The sequence below is a fragment of the Chrysochloris asiatica genome, unplaced genomic scaffold (assembly GCF_000296735.1).
Source record: "Chrysochloris asiatica unplaced genomic scaffold, ChrAsi1.0 scaffold00013, whole genome shotgun sequence".
NCBI lineage: Eukaryota > Metazoa > Chordata > Mammalia > Afrosoricida > Chrysochloridae > Chrysochloris > Chrysochloris asiatica.
The window spans coordinates 24,576,297-24,590,364 of NW_006408531.1; positions in this window are offsets into that span (position 1 = coordinate 24,576,297).

The following is a 14,068-nucleotide window of genomic DNA, read 5'->3' on the forward strand; positions in this document are numbered from 1 at the left end:
TTGGAAGAAGTGCAGCCAGAGTGCTCCTTGGAGGCCAGGATGGCTAAGCTTTGTCTCTCCTACTTTGGACATATTGTCCAGAGGAAACAATCGTTGGAGAAGGATGTCATGCTGGGTAAGGTGGAGGGTCCGAGAAAAAGAGGAAGACCCCTAACGAGATCGATTGGACAGGTGGCATCATTGATGGACTCAAGTGTGGCAGCGGTAGTGAAGTTGGCCCAGGATTGGACATTGTTTCATTCTGCTGTTCATGGGGTCGCTATGAGTCGGTTCTGACTCGATGGCACCTGGCAACAACAACAACAACAATCTACCTGACCTTCTCACCACTTGGATTTCTGTTCCTATGTGTTTACCTTGTTTCACATTGTAATTGTTTTGATCATAGACTGACCTCCTAGATGCTCTGAAATTTTTCTTACAGTTTTGTTCTGTTCTTGACTCTTCCATTTGTTGATTGAGTTCTGGATGGTGCTGCCACATAAGTCAGTCTCTAGTTGTTGTCTGTCCTTATTGGTTCTCAGTCCACAGAACTTCCTTTAGGATGTTTTTCATTACCAGGTTGGCTTTGGCAAAATCCCTTAGCTTCTGTTTATCTGGGAATGTTTTGAGTACACCGTTGTATTTGATTGACAGTTTTGCTGGGTAGAGGAGTCTTGGTTGGCAGTTTTATTTTTCTTTCAGGGTTTTATATATGTCTCCCCACTGCCTTTCGCCTGCATAGTTTCTGCTGAGAGATCTGAGCTTAATCTGATTTGCTTGCCTTTGTATGTTACACTTCTCTTTTCCCTAGCTGCTTTCAGGATTCTGTCCTTATCTTTGATTTTGGAAAGCTTGATTATTATATGTCTTGGTGACTTTCTTTTAGGGTCTATCCTTCCTGGGGTTTGTTGAGCTTCTTGAATACTTATCTTTTCACTTTTCAGGATGTTAGAGGAATTTTCTTCCAGAAGTTCTTCAACTATCTCCTCTGTGGACTTGTGTGATTATTCCTGTTCCAGAATGCAGATAATTCTTAAGTTCTTTCTCTTCATGTTGTCCAACATGATTCTTAGACCTTCTTCAGATTTTTTATCCTTTTTTTTTTTTTTTTTTGCTTGTTTTTCTATCTTAGTAGTATGGAGAGATTTATCTTCCAGCTCACTAGTTCTGGTTTCCACCTCTTCAATTCTACTCCTTTGCCCTTTCAGTGTAATGTCCATTTCTGATATTCTATTATTAATCGTTTGGACCTCTTTCTGTAGGTTTTAAATTGTTTCCAATGCTGTATCTATCTTATTTGATTGTTCCTGGAGTGCTTTCGTGATGTCTTCCTTATTTTTCTCAACTCCATTGTAATGTGTTTTAATACATTTTATAATCATTTTTTCTGAATTCCTTCTCAGGCATTTCCAAAGCCTGCCCATCTTCCAGTATGGAGTGTGAGTCTACTTCCAGCTCATTTGGCTCAGTCACTTTATCTCATTTCTCAACATGTGCTGATATGGTCATTTGTTTCTGTTTTTGGGCATATTCAGGAGTTATCTGTGGCCTAATACTTAGATGGGTGTGTATGTTGGTATTTTTTATGCTTTCTGATTGCCTTCAGTTATATGTGATCAGGAGATGGGCTTCCTTTTTGACTCTTTTTCCTGAGCAATTTCAAGATACCACTGTTGGTCATTATGACATAACTCAGGATTTAAGTTTCAGCCTGTTTCCTTTTTAGTCTGCCTGTCCCACTCCACAACCCCCCTTCAGGCCTTTTGCCAATGATCAACAGTTCAGGGCTGGCTGTGGCCATTTTGCGCTGCCGTTTGGTTTTAAGTGGTAACTGTTCCTTTAAATTTTAAGGAGCTCTGTGCACATGCATAGTAGAACCCTCAAGAGGGTGGGAGTGGGTTGTTCACTCGCTCAGGCACCCCCTCTAGTTACCTGAATGGAGGTGTGCAGCCAGAGAGACCAATGAATAGATACAGGAAAAAAAAAAAAAAAAAAAAAAAGAGTGTCCACACCTTTATCTCTGCGGTTCTGTCAGGCGTCCATGACTGCTCTGATTCTTCCCCCACTTAGTCTTGCCAAAGATGACAGCTCCAGGAGTAGCTGACTGCCTTGGACTAGAAAGCACTGGATTTCTTGCTTCTGCTGCAAATTCCACTAGCTGTAAGCCTTCTAACTTTCTAAATATTCCTTTATATGTGGTTCAGAGTTCTGGGACAATCTCCTGAAACTGTTTGGACGGGTATTCCATGTTGTTGCTGATGGAGCTCCTCACGGCACTTCTACCGTATCCACCATCTTGTTTATTCTCCTTCACCAAATATTTTGTCCTCCTTTATCGACTGATCTCCAAAGCAAACGAGCCAAACAATATTCCATTGTGATCCATAGTGTTTTCATTTGCTAATTTTTTAAAGTAGATTACCAGGCCTTTCTTACTAGTCTGTCTTAGTCTGGTTTCTCTACTCTAACCTGTCTACTATTCTGGTATTTTAAATACTGGTGGCATAGCTTCAGCATTACAGCAATAATCAAGGAGTCCTGGTGTGGTGCTGTGGGATAATGCACTGGACCCGCAAGTTCAGTTTGAACTGAAAGGTTGGTCATTCAAACTCACCAGCCGTTCCTTGGAAACCATATATAGGGTTGCTATGAGTTGGAACCCACTCAATGGCACTTAACAACAACAATATGAGAAACTGGTAAACAGGTAGTGAATAGGAGAGGAATAAACATTCCTTGTTCATGTCCGGGTGTCAAGCTATAGGATCAACACCAAACTGCTAACCACAAAGTTAGCAATTCAAATCCACAAGCTATTCTTCAGAAAACCTCTACAGGGTTGCTGAGGTGGTCCTGACTCAACAGCACTTAACAACAACATTCTTAAGAAAGTATTAAACATAATCAATTAATGCCTGAAAAGTGTGCTGTGAGTTCATTAGAAAATGTTACTGTGATTTTGATGTTGTTAAGTGTCATCTACTCGATTCCAACTCAAAGAAACCCTGTATAGTGTTTCTGAAGAACACCTGGAAGGTTTGAACTGCTGACCTTGTGGTCAGCAGTCCTGTGATTATCCTACAGAGCCACACCTCAAAGTTCAGAAAGCATGACTGTTCATCTGTTCCTCTTTTTTTTTCTTCCTTTCATTACTGAACATGCTAGTACTTCATGTGCTTTACAGTGACTTATGGTGACTTGTGGTGACATAAAAATCAATTGTGTGATGCATTTTCATTGTTCCAAGGCCATTGATATAAGTTGGTGATTGTTGTTGTTAGGTGTCATCAAGTCAATACCAACCCATAGCAAACTTATGCACAGTAGAATGAAACACTGCCCAATCCTGGGCCAACCTCACTACTGTTGCTACTATTGAGTCCAGCAATGCTGTCACTTGGCCAATCCATCTATGAGTCAGAACTGACTGGACCGCACTTAACAGAGAACAGATGAAGAGCCTCAACGAGATGGACTGCCAAATTGGGTACAAAAGACTCAAAGGGGAGCGACTGTGAAGATTGATTCTTTGGCGGCCCATGGCACTTTCAATATTCTCCTCCAACACCACTACTCAAAAGAATCAATTATTCTACGGTCTTCACTGTCCAGCTTTCGCATGCATATGAGGTTATTGAAAATACCATGGCTTGGGTCAGGCGCACCTTAGTCCTCAAGCTGACATCTTTTCTCTTCAACACTTTAAAAGGTCTTGTGAGGCAGATTTGCCTAATGCAATACGTCTTTTGATTTATTGACAGCTGCTTCCATGAGTGTTGATAGTTGATCCAAGATAATGAAGTCTTTGACAACTTCAATCTTTTCTCCGGTGGTAAGAATGTTATTTATTGGTCCAGTGGTGAGGAATTTTGTTGTCTTTACATTGAGATGTAATCCATACCAAAGGCTGTGCTCTTTGATCTTCATCAGTAAATGTTTTAAGCAAGCAAGGTACAACCTTGCTTATATATACAACCTTGGGGATATATAATCAGCAAATTAACTGTAAAATGGATACAACTAACTGTAGGGATGAAATGTGGTGGAATAATAGAAGGACTCCACAAATTGAACTCTTGGTGTGGAAGCTGTAGGATCAGCAGTGGACTACAAACCACAAGTTTGGCAGTTCAAACCCACCAGCTGTTCCTTGGAAACCCTATATATGGTCATTATCAGTTGGAACTGACTCAATGGCACTTAACAGCAACAGGATTAATTGGGTAAATTATTAATGGATGTATTTAACACTAGGTTTGAAACGATGGGGTTCATAATTAGGCTTGCTACAATGAAAATGAGTTGACAATGGGTTAGGCTGAGGTTTGGAGTTGGGTGTGAAAGAGGATTTGGTGATTCCTTAGGATGCAGGGAATTAATTGAGATACAAAGGAGAAGATGATGGTGAGTTATGGGATAAGTGGAAGTACTGATCTGAAATAGAGACTGAAGCAAGAGAGATGGCAGTATGGGTGTAGAAAAAGAAAATGAAGATATGTAGAATTTAAGATATGTGAGGAGGCTGAACAGTTAAAAATAAGACCTCTTCTAGATGCCTTTTTTGAAAATATATATTTAAAAAAATAGTTAAATGGAACTGATGGTTGAAACTGTAGGAACAAAAAGACCAGTCTACTGAGAGTAGGACCAAGAGCAGACTAATGACAATTTGAGATTTGCCTTCTTCCATTTAAGGCTGAGAACCTCAAGGTCGGCAGTTCGAAACTACCAGCGGTTCTGTGGGAGAAAGATGAGGTTTTCTGTTCCCATAAATATTTACAGCCTCGGATACTCTGTGCAGGGTCGCTATGGGTCGGAATCGACTTGACAGCACTTAACAACAACAACATTTAAGGTATAGAAAAAGGAAAAGCTACCTTAAAAACAGTTCAAAATATGAACAACTGTACGCATTACAGACATCAAGCTGATGACAGTTTTAACAAGGAGGAAGTGGTCAATAATGTCAAATCAGAGCAATAAACTGGACGAGACCATTGGACTAAGGTTGAAAAATTCAGGTCTGACCTTGTAAAAACTAAGATTTTTACGGTGATGGAACACAAGTCTATTGCAGTAGTCCAAGATGTATATCAGAATTGGAGACTTTGAAATTAGGAGGTGAAACAGGAGTAAGGTTTATCAAGGTTTTCTTTTTTTTTTTTTTTTTCTTTGATATTTTGCCAAGGGGAAGTTGGTCATGAAATAGCTTCTAGCATGGTTCTTAATATCTGAAATTATCTGAATAGGTATCTCTTGCTTTTCGAAAGTTCACTTTATACCACTTTGTTCTTACAAAAGACCTATATTAGTAGCTGTTTTACCCAACTAGTTGGGGGTGTGGGGGGAGAGAAAATCCAAAGAGGATTTTTGCTTTTAGGAAAAAGGCAAAAAACAAACTTAGTGATCAGCGCTTGTGTTGCTTTGATCAGTTACTGTAACAGCCCTCCCAAGACACCCCCACCCGCACGCCACCCCCACTCCCCCCAGGAACTAGAGTAGGGTCTCCAAGCTCTTTCCTGGGAACTCCATTCAGCAACTCAGTATCAAACTACCATAGCTTTAAACTGTGTGAACACAACTATGTTCGTGTTGTTTTAGGTTTTATATGTTATTTGGTATAATTTGGTAGGTTATTTTTGGGTCTGGGAATGCTAAAAAATTTTCTACCATGTAAATTGATGGAAATTGTTTCCTCACCTTAGGCCATTTCAGCTAATGAAAACTTTCTAACACTCGACTTTTCCAACAGTGAGGGAAACCAGTATTTTAACTGTTAATTTTCGAGCTCTCTGCTCATTTGTCAGTTTGTCATACTGATAGGGCTTTTATGTTAGTGTGATACTGGAAGTTATGTCACTGGTATTTAAATTTCAGCAGGGTCACAAATGGTGGGCAGATTTCAGCAGAGTGACAGATTAAGACAAAGGAGAAGTGGATCACTTCTCAATGGTTAGTCCCAGAAAACCTTACAAATAGCAACGCCAACATTGTCAGATATAATTCCCATTGGAAAGCATTCAAATGCTACTGGTAAAAGCTGCCTTCTCAAAGTAGAGTTGACCTTAATGGCATGAATTGAGCAAAGCTTTCAAGACCCTCATTTCTTGATGAGGCACAACTCAAAATGGGAAGAAACAACTGCAAATATCCATCAATAATCAGAACATGAAATGTATGAAGCTTGAATCTAGGCACATTGGAAACTACCAAAACGGAGATGGAATGCATAAAAATTGATATTGTAGGCATTAGTGAACTGAATCGGACTGACATTGGCCATTTTGAATTGAGCAAATAGGATTTACTATGCAAGAAACGATCATTTAAGAGGAATAAAGTCACATTCCTCCCTTGTCAAAGAGCATTTCAAGATCTGTCTTGAAGTACAACACTATCTATGATATGATAATAGTGATAGCCTAGAAGGAAGACTATTAATACCACAATTATTCAAATTTACGCACCTACCACTAAAGTCAGTGATGATGAAGTGGAAGAATTTTATCAACTTCCTCAGTCTGAAATGGACCAAGCATGTAATCATTACTGGTGATTGGAATGCAAAAGTTGGAAACAGAGAAAAAGATCAGTAGGTGAGAAATATGGTGTTGGTGATAGAAATAATGCTGAAAATCGCATGATAGAATTTGCAAAAACTGAAGACTTTTTTCAACAATATCAAAGACCTCACCAGATTGAATATGCAGGAATCGAATTTACTACATCTGTAGGAAAAGATGATGGAGAAGCTCAATATCATCAGACTAAACAAGGCCAGGGGAAAATTGTGGAAAAGACCATAATTGCTCATATGCAAGTTCAAGATGAAACTGAAGAAAATTAAAGCAAGCCCATGAAAGCCAAACTATGACCTTATATATGGTGGCTGGCCAATTCCAACGTACAGTGAACCTGTATAAGGTTTTTTAATAATATAAACCTTTATGGGAGCAGAAAGCTTCCCCCTTTCCCATGGAGCAACTGGAAGATTCGAATATATATATATATATATATATATATATACACACACACTCATTTATAGTGTATATATTTCAAACCTTGAAGTTTTAGATTTCGTGCATGTTATTTATGGAGAATGTCTACCATAATACCTAATTAGCAAAGCAGCTGTCATTGCCAAACAATCAGCCAAATCAGACTTGCTTTCTGTCAGAAAAAGTCCTGCTTCAAGTTTCCAGGTAATAAGCATGTTAATAAGTGATTTCATGATAACCATCTCATTTTCTGATCTAATTTTGAAAGAGAAGCAGAGCGAGCTAGGAGGCAGGAAGCCGTGTGTTAAGTTTGTCTTCTGCAGGAAATAAGGTACTGAATATTCCTCACTGATCTTCGTTGATTTCCTGATGTGTTCTTTGACAACAGTGGGTAGAAAAAGTGAGGTCTCTTTTCATGAAAATCTATGTCACTCCTACCACACTATACTAAACAATATATCAATTTTTAATTTGGCACCAGGATGGTGTCGGAATGGACACCATAGCGACCCTGTACAGGGTTTCTGAGGCTGTAAATCTTTACAGGAGCAGGAAGCCTCATCTTTCTCCCGTGGAGTGGCTGGACATAGGGTTGTTAAGACATAGGGTTGTTATGAGTCTGAACTAACTTCCAGGCACCTAAAAACCACAATACAGACAAATACTCTGTTTAAACTTCACTTAAGACTTATTCTCACAGAGATCCCTTTTTAAGAAAGTATATACAAAAAAGTTAAGGACATGAATATTTATTCTAATAAAATGATCTCTCTATTTCTGACCCTTAGAAAGTGTTAATGTATGTCAGCAACATGCTTACTACCATTTGAAGAATACTGCTCTGAACACCTAGAAAACTTATAGGAAGAACTTGGAAGGCTGAAAACAGGAGAAAAGTATTCTAAACAGTTAAAGTGTTTGGGGAGGGATAAGTGCATAGTTATAAAGGAACACCTTAAGCATTTCAAAACATAATTGGAAGATACCACCTTATTGCAAAATGCTTATTAGAGATGCCCTGTTGGCACAGTGGGTTAAGCATTGAATTGCAATTTGAAAGGTTTGAATGAACCATGGGAGAAAGATGAGTGGGTCTGCTTCTGTAAAGGTTTAAAGTCTCAGAAACCATATCGAATACGTCTACTGTATCCTATAAAGATACTAATAGGGTCACTATTAGTCAGAATTCACTGGGTAGCATTGGGCTTGGCATTTTAGTACTGTGACATAAACTTAGTGTGTGTTTGTTGATTACCACGATGCTACGATATATTATTGTTGGTATTGTTGTTGAGTGCTGTATAGGGCTTCTGAGGGGATGCTGGTGGATTGGAATGGCCAACTTTGCATTTAGCAGTTCAGTGCTTATCCTACATTGCCACACTAGGACTTCATATTATGAATGTTGTTATTATTAAGTGCCTCCAAGTTGATTCTGACTCATAGTGACTCTCTATAGTGTTTCGGAGGAGGGACTGTAAGGTTTGAATCGCCAGCCTTGTGGTTAGCAGTCCATGCTTATCATATGGTGCCACACCAGCACTCCTATATTATTAATCACTATGATGCTTAGGATGAGAAATCAATCTTCGCATGTTTAAGGGTCTTGATGAGGTCTTTAATAGATTACGATGTCTACTGTAGGCTTTCACATATTGAATAAGTCATAAAGAAACATGATAAATAAGAAAAAACAAGATGGATTATAGAAAAAAAATTATAAAGGGCACCATTATTAGGCGTTTGGATTATTTAGTGTACAACAGAATGTTAATGGACTGATTATTAACTTCTGTCAAATCTTTAAAAATTAATTAAAATTTCTACAGATCTTAAAATGCCAATTCAAAGTAGAAGTATTCATGTCTAATGATTTTATTTATTTTTAAATAATTTTTCTAATTTCTATACAAAATATATATCAGATCACAGATGTCATGCTTTTATCTCATGTTTTCCCCCAGTGAATATACTGCAAGCATTTCTAAAGTTATCCAAAATTATTGTAACATATTTTGATCCCAAATTTTTCATTGCATGGAGGTCAAGAAAAGCCATAGTTAGTATAATTCTTCCCCTCTTGTTGGATATTTAAGTTGTTTATAGTTTTTGTTCTATAAATATTTCTGTGGATGGGGAATTTTGATGTATAACAATAGCTTGTATTTTCTGAGGCCTTTTTATGGCCCAGGTACTGAGCTCACTGCTACACATTGATTGTTTTTTTTTTCCTTCTGCCTTACATTAACCCAGTTATGAGAACATGTGGCACAGGGAAATAAAGTTACCTGCCCCAAATCACACAGCTAGTACATGTAGCTGTTGTAGCTGTTGGTCTTTTTTTTTTTTTTTTTTTTTTAATGTTTTATTGTGAATTATGTGATAGCTTACATGGGAGAACATTAGCTTTACATTCATCCTACCATATATCATCTCATTACCATGGTTACAATCCCCTCCATGCATCATCAACCAACCAAAGGGTATATCCTACAAGCCTGCTTCCCCTACATTACGCCACCACCCCCCCCACCAATCAGAACAGTGTTTTGTTCTGTTGTGCATAAGGTCACATTATTAGTCAATACCAATTTGATGTGGTGCTGTGGGTTAATGAGCCTGACTGCAAAGCCATTTGAACTACAAGGTTGGTGGTTCAAGTTCACCAGTCACTCCTTGGAAACCCTATACAGGGTCGCTATGAGTCAGAACTGACTCAACGACATTTAACAACAACAACAACAAAAACAACATGGAGTACTGATGTGGCGCTGTGGGTTAATGCACCAGACTGCAAAGCCATTTGAACTGCAAGGTTGGTGGTTCAAGCTCACCAGCTGCTCCTTGGAAACTCTATACAGGTAGCTATGGGTCGGAACCAACTAGACAGCACTTAACAACAACAACAACATACAAAAGGAATTTCCTTTCAAGTTGGGACTTCCTACTACTTGTCTTTTTTCCAGGAATCTAGACAGGGAGTGGCCATGCCTACCATGCTCAGTAACCCCCTAGACTAGAGAAGTGGACATTCATCCCCACACAGTAGTTGTCATTCTGTAAATGTGTGAGGGCTACTCCTTATTACATCAATCAGGGTAACTTAATATGGCACAATTGGAGTAACAATATGGCACTGTGGAGTCCTGGTGTGGCGCTGTGGGTTAGTGCGCCAGACTGCGAAGCCATTTGAACTGCAAAGTCGGTGGCTCAAGCTCATCAGCTGCTCCTATACAGGGTCACTATGAGTTGGAACTGACTCGATGGCACTTCAGAGCAACAACAATATGGCACTGGTGATGGTGGTTGTGTGCTACAAATTTGGTTCTGCACAAGAGCAGAAAATTTCCTCTTTCTCCCAAGGAGCAACTGGTAGATTCGAACTACTGAACTTGTGGTTAGCAGCCCAGCTCATAATCTTCTACACTACTAGGGTGCTATAAATCATTAAAGCAACTATGTTACCATTTTAAAGATAGCTGGGATTAAAAGAGACTCAAAATGTTCCGCTACCAGGCTTCCATTCCACATATGCCAATATCTACATATGTTTCATGGTCAGGACCATCACTCCATTTGTTGAACATCTCCTACTTCATGTCATCTCATATCCTTTAATAAGCCCAATATCCTTTAAGCTAACACAATAAAATATGTTTGGTTTGAGATCTATGAGTCAAAGTATGTATTTTGACCAATTTCCAAATCTAGTCAATGAACCATCACTCATCTATCAGTTTGTCATATTGTGGTAGATTGTGTGTCGCTGTGAAGACCAGTAATGCCTCTATTATTAAAATTTATGCATCAACCACAAAAGCCAGTGGCAATGAAATTGAAGAATTCTACCAACTTCTTAGGAGTCCTGGTGTGGCACTGTGGGTAATGTGCTGGACTGCAAAGTCAGTTTGAACCACAAGGTTGGTGGTTCAAACTCATCAGTCACTCCTAGGAAACCATACACAGTGCCACTCTGGGTTGGAACCGATTTAATGGCACTTAATGATGGCACTTAACAACCAACTTCTTTAGTTTGAAATTGATCAAACATACAAACAAGATGCATTGATAATTATTGATGATTGGAATGCAAAGGTTAGAAACAAAGAGGAAGGATCAGCAGTTGGAAAGTATGCACATGTTGATAGAAATGATTCTAGAGATTGCATGATAGAATTTTGTGAGAACAATGCTTTATTCATTGCACATTTCTTTTTTTTAAACAACATAAAAGGCTACTATATTACTGGACCTTACCAGGTGAAATGTATAGAGACTAAATTGACTTCAACTATGGGACGAGACCGTGCAGAAGCTCAATATCATTAGTCAAAAAAGGCCAGGGGCCAACTGTGGAGCAGATGATTGTTCATATGCAAGTTCAGGCTGTTAGGCCCCCTAGTGGCCTAATTCAGAAGGAGACCCCAAAAAGATCATCAGGACTGGAGTTCGATGCAAAAGCAAGAGGTTTATTTACCAACGCGCTGGGGTCCACCTTCACAGACTCCTAAAACCAGGAGACAAAGGTGACATTTGCCAACGCCCTGGGGTCCACCCTCACATAGACTCTTGAAAACAGGAGCTGAGGGTGACCCCGACTCACCATACACGCAAGTTTTTATAGGGTTTCAGGGGGCATAATTGCATAGTACCATAGATACAGTTTCTGATTGGTTGACATTTGGCAAAGTATGAGATGTTACAGTTTAATTGGTCATGGCATGAAGCAACCTTTTTAATCTATAAGCATATGGGTTTTGGCAATTGCAAGTGTTTAGTGTTTAGGATATTCTCATTCGTCTGGGTCAATCTGACCATTATGAGTTTCTCAAGGATTATTTTAACATTGAGGGCTAACTGATTGACCTTGTTTCTGGAGGGAACTAAAAACTGAGGCCTAGTCTATTTAAAATGCTTCTTGAAGCCTGACTAAAGTTTGGTCAAGTAGCTAGCAAAATCAGTTAGGGCCTTACAAGGCTGAAGCTGAAGAAAGCCAAAATATGACCTTAATATATTCCATCTAAATTTAGAGACTATCTCAAAAACAGCTATGATGCATTAATGACCAAAGACCAAAAAGTTGTGTGTTGGTGTCCATAACATCATACAGGAAAAAGCAAAATGTCATTAAATAGACAGAAAAGAAAGAAAAGACTAAAATGGATGTCAGAAGAGACTCTGAAACTTGCTCTCCAGCATAGACATGCTAAAGCAACTGTAAAAAAATGAGGAAATAAATGAACACAACAGAAAAGTTCAAAGGGCAGCTCAAGAAGACAAAGTCAAGTATTATAATGTAATGTGTGCATGTTGTGTTGTCAGGTGCCATCGAGTCAGAACTGACTCATAGCGACCCCATGCACAGCAGAACGAAACAATGTCTGATCCTGGCCAACCTCATTACCGCTGCCACACTTGAGTCTATCAATGATGCCACCTGTCCAATCCATCTCGTTAGGGGTCTTCCTCTTTTTCTCTGACCTTCCACCTTACCTAGCATGACATCCTTCTCCAGTGACTGTTTCCTCCGGACAATATGTCCAAAGTATGAGAGACAAAGCTTAGCCATCCTGGCCTCCAAGGAGCATTCTGGCTGCACTTCTTCCAAAACAGATCTATTGGTTCTTTTGGCAGTCCATGGCACTTTCAGTATTCTCCTCCAACATCACAACTCAAAGTATCAATTCTTCTACGATCTTCCTTATTCACTGTCCAGCTTTCACATCCATATGAGGCTATTGAAAACACCATGGCCTGGGTCAGGCACACCTTAGTCCTCAAGCTGACATCTCTGCTCTTCAATACTTTAAAAAGTTCATGTGCAGCAGATTTGCCCAATGCAATACGTCGTCTGATCTCTTGACTATGCGCCTACAGGGAAGCCCAGTTAATACCACTATTATTCAAATTTATGCACCAACCACTAAAGCCAGTGAAGATGAAATAGAAGAATTCTACCAACTTCTTCAGTCTGAAATCGATCAAACATGCAATCAAGATGTATTGCTCATTACTGGTGATTGGAATGCAAAAGTAGGGAGCAAAGAGGAGGGACCAGTAGTTGGAAAATTTGGACTTGGTGATAGAAATGATGCTGGAGAACGAATGATAGATTTCTGCATGACAAATTATTTGTTTATTTCAAATACCTTCTTTAGACAGCATAACAGACGACTATACACATGGACCTTGCCAGATGGAACACATAGAAATCAAATTGACTACATCTGTGGAAAGAGAAGATGGAAAAGCTCCATATCATCAGTGAAGACAAGGCCAGAGGCAGACTGTGGAACAGACCATCAATTACTGATATGCAAATTCAAATTGAAGCTGAAGAAAATGAAAACAAGTCTTCGAGAGCCAAAATATGTGTGCATAGACCTAGAGTTAGAAAACCAAAAGAGAAGCACACACTAAGCATTTCTCAAGCTGAAAGAACTGAAGAAAATTTCCAACCTAGATTTGAAGTATTGAAAGATTCTATGGGCAAAATTCCAGAGAAAAAGAGGAAGACCCCAGTGAGATGGATTGGCAAAGTGATAGCATCAATGGACTCAAGCATGGCAACAATAGTGAGGTTGGCCCAGGATCAGGCAGTATTTCGTTCTGCTGTCACTATGAGTTGGTACTGACTAGATGGCATCCAACAACAACAACTTGGGCAAAATATTGAATGATGGAGAAAGCAGCAAAAGAATATGGAAGGTATGCTCTGAGTCACTGTATTAAAAAGAAGTGATTGATGTTCAACCATTACAAGAGGTAGCATATGATCAAGACTCAATGGGCATGTGTGTGGAACTTGTCAGCCGTTGTGATGTGTGAACTTACCAAATTTAATCAGACCATGGTGATTACTTGAGATGGACAGTAAGTTTTCTCCAGGGAATTTAGAATTTAGACTTTGTGTCATTTTATTAGTCTCTATACACAGTTGGGATTGCAGTTGGGAGACCCAGGGTTTTATCTTATTTTACTATGGGAACTGAAGTCTAGAAAGTGAAGGTTTTTCTAAACCAGGGTAAGGAACTTGTAATTGGTAGAAGCTGGGAGCCACTGAAATCTTTTAGTATGGGAGTGACATG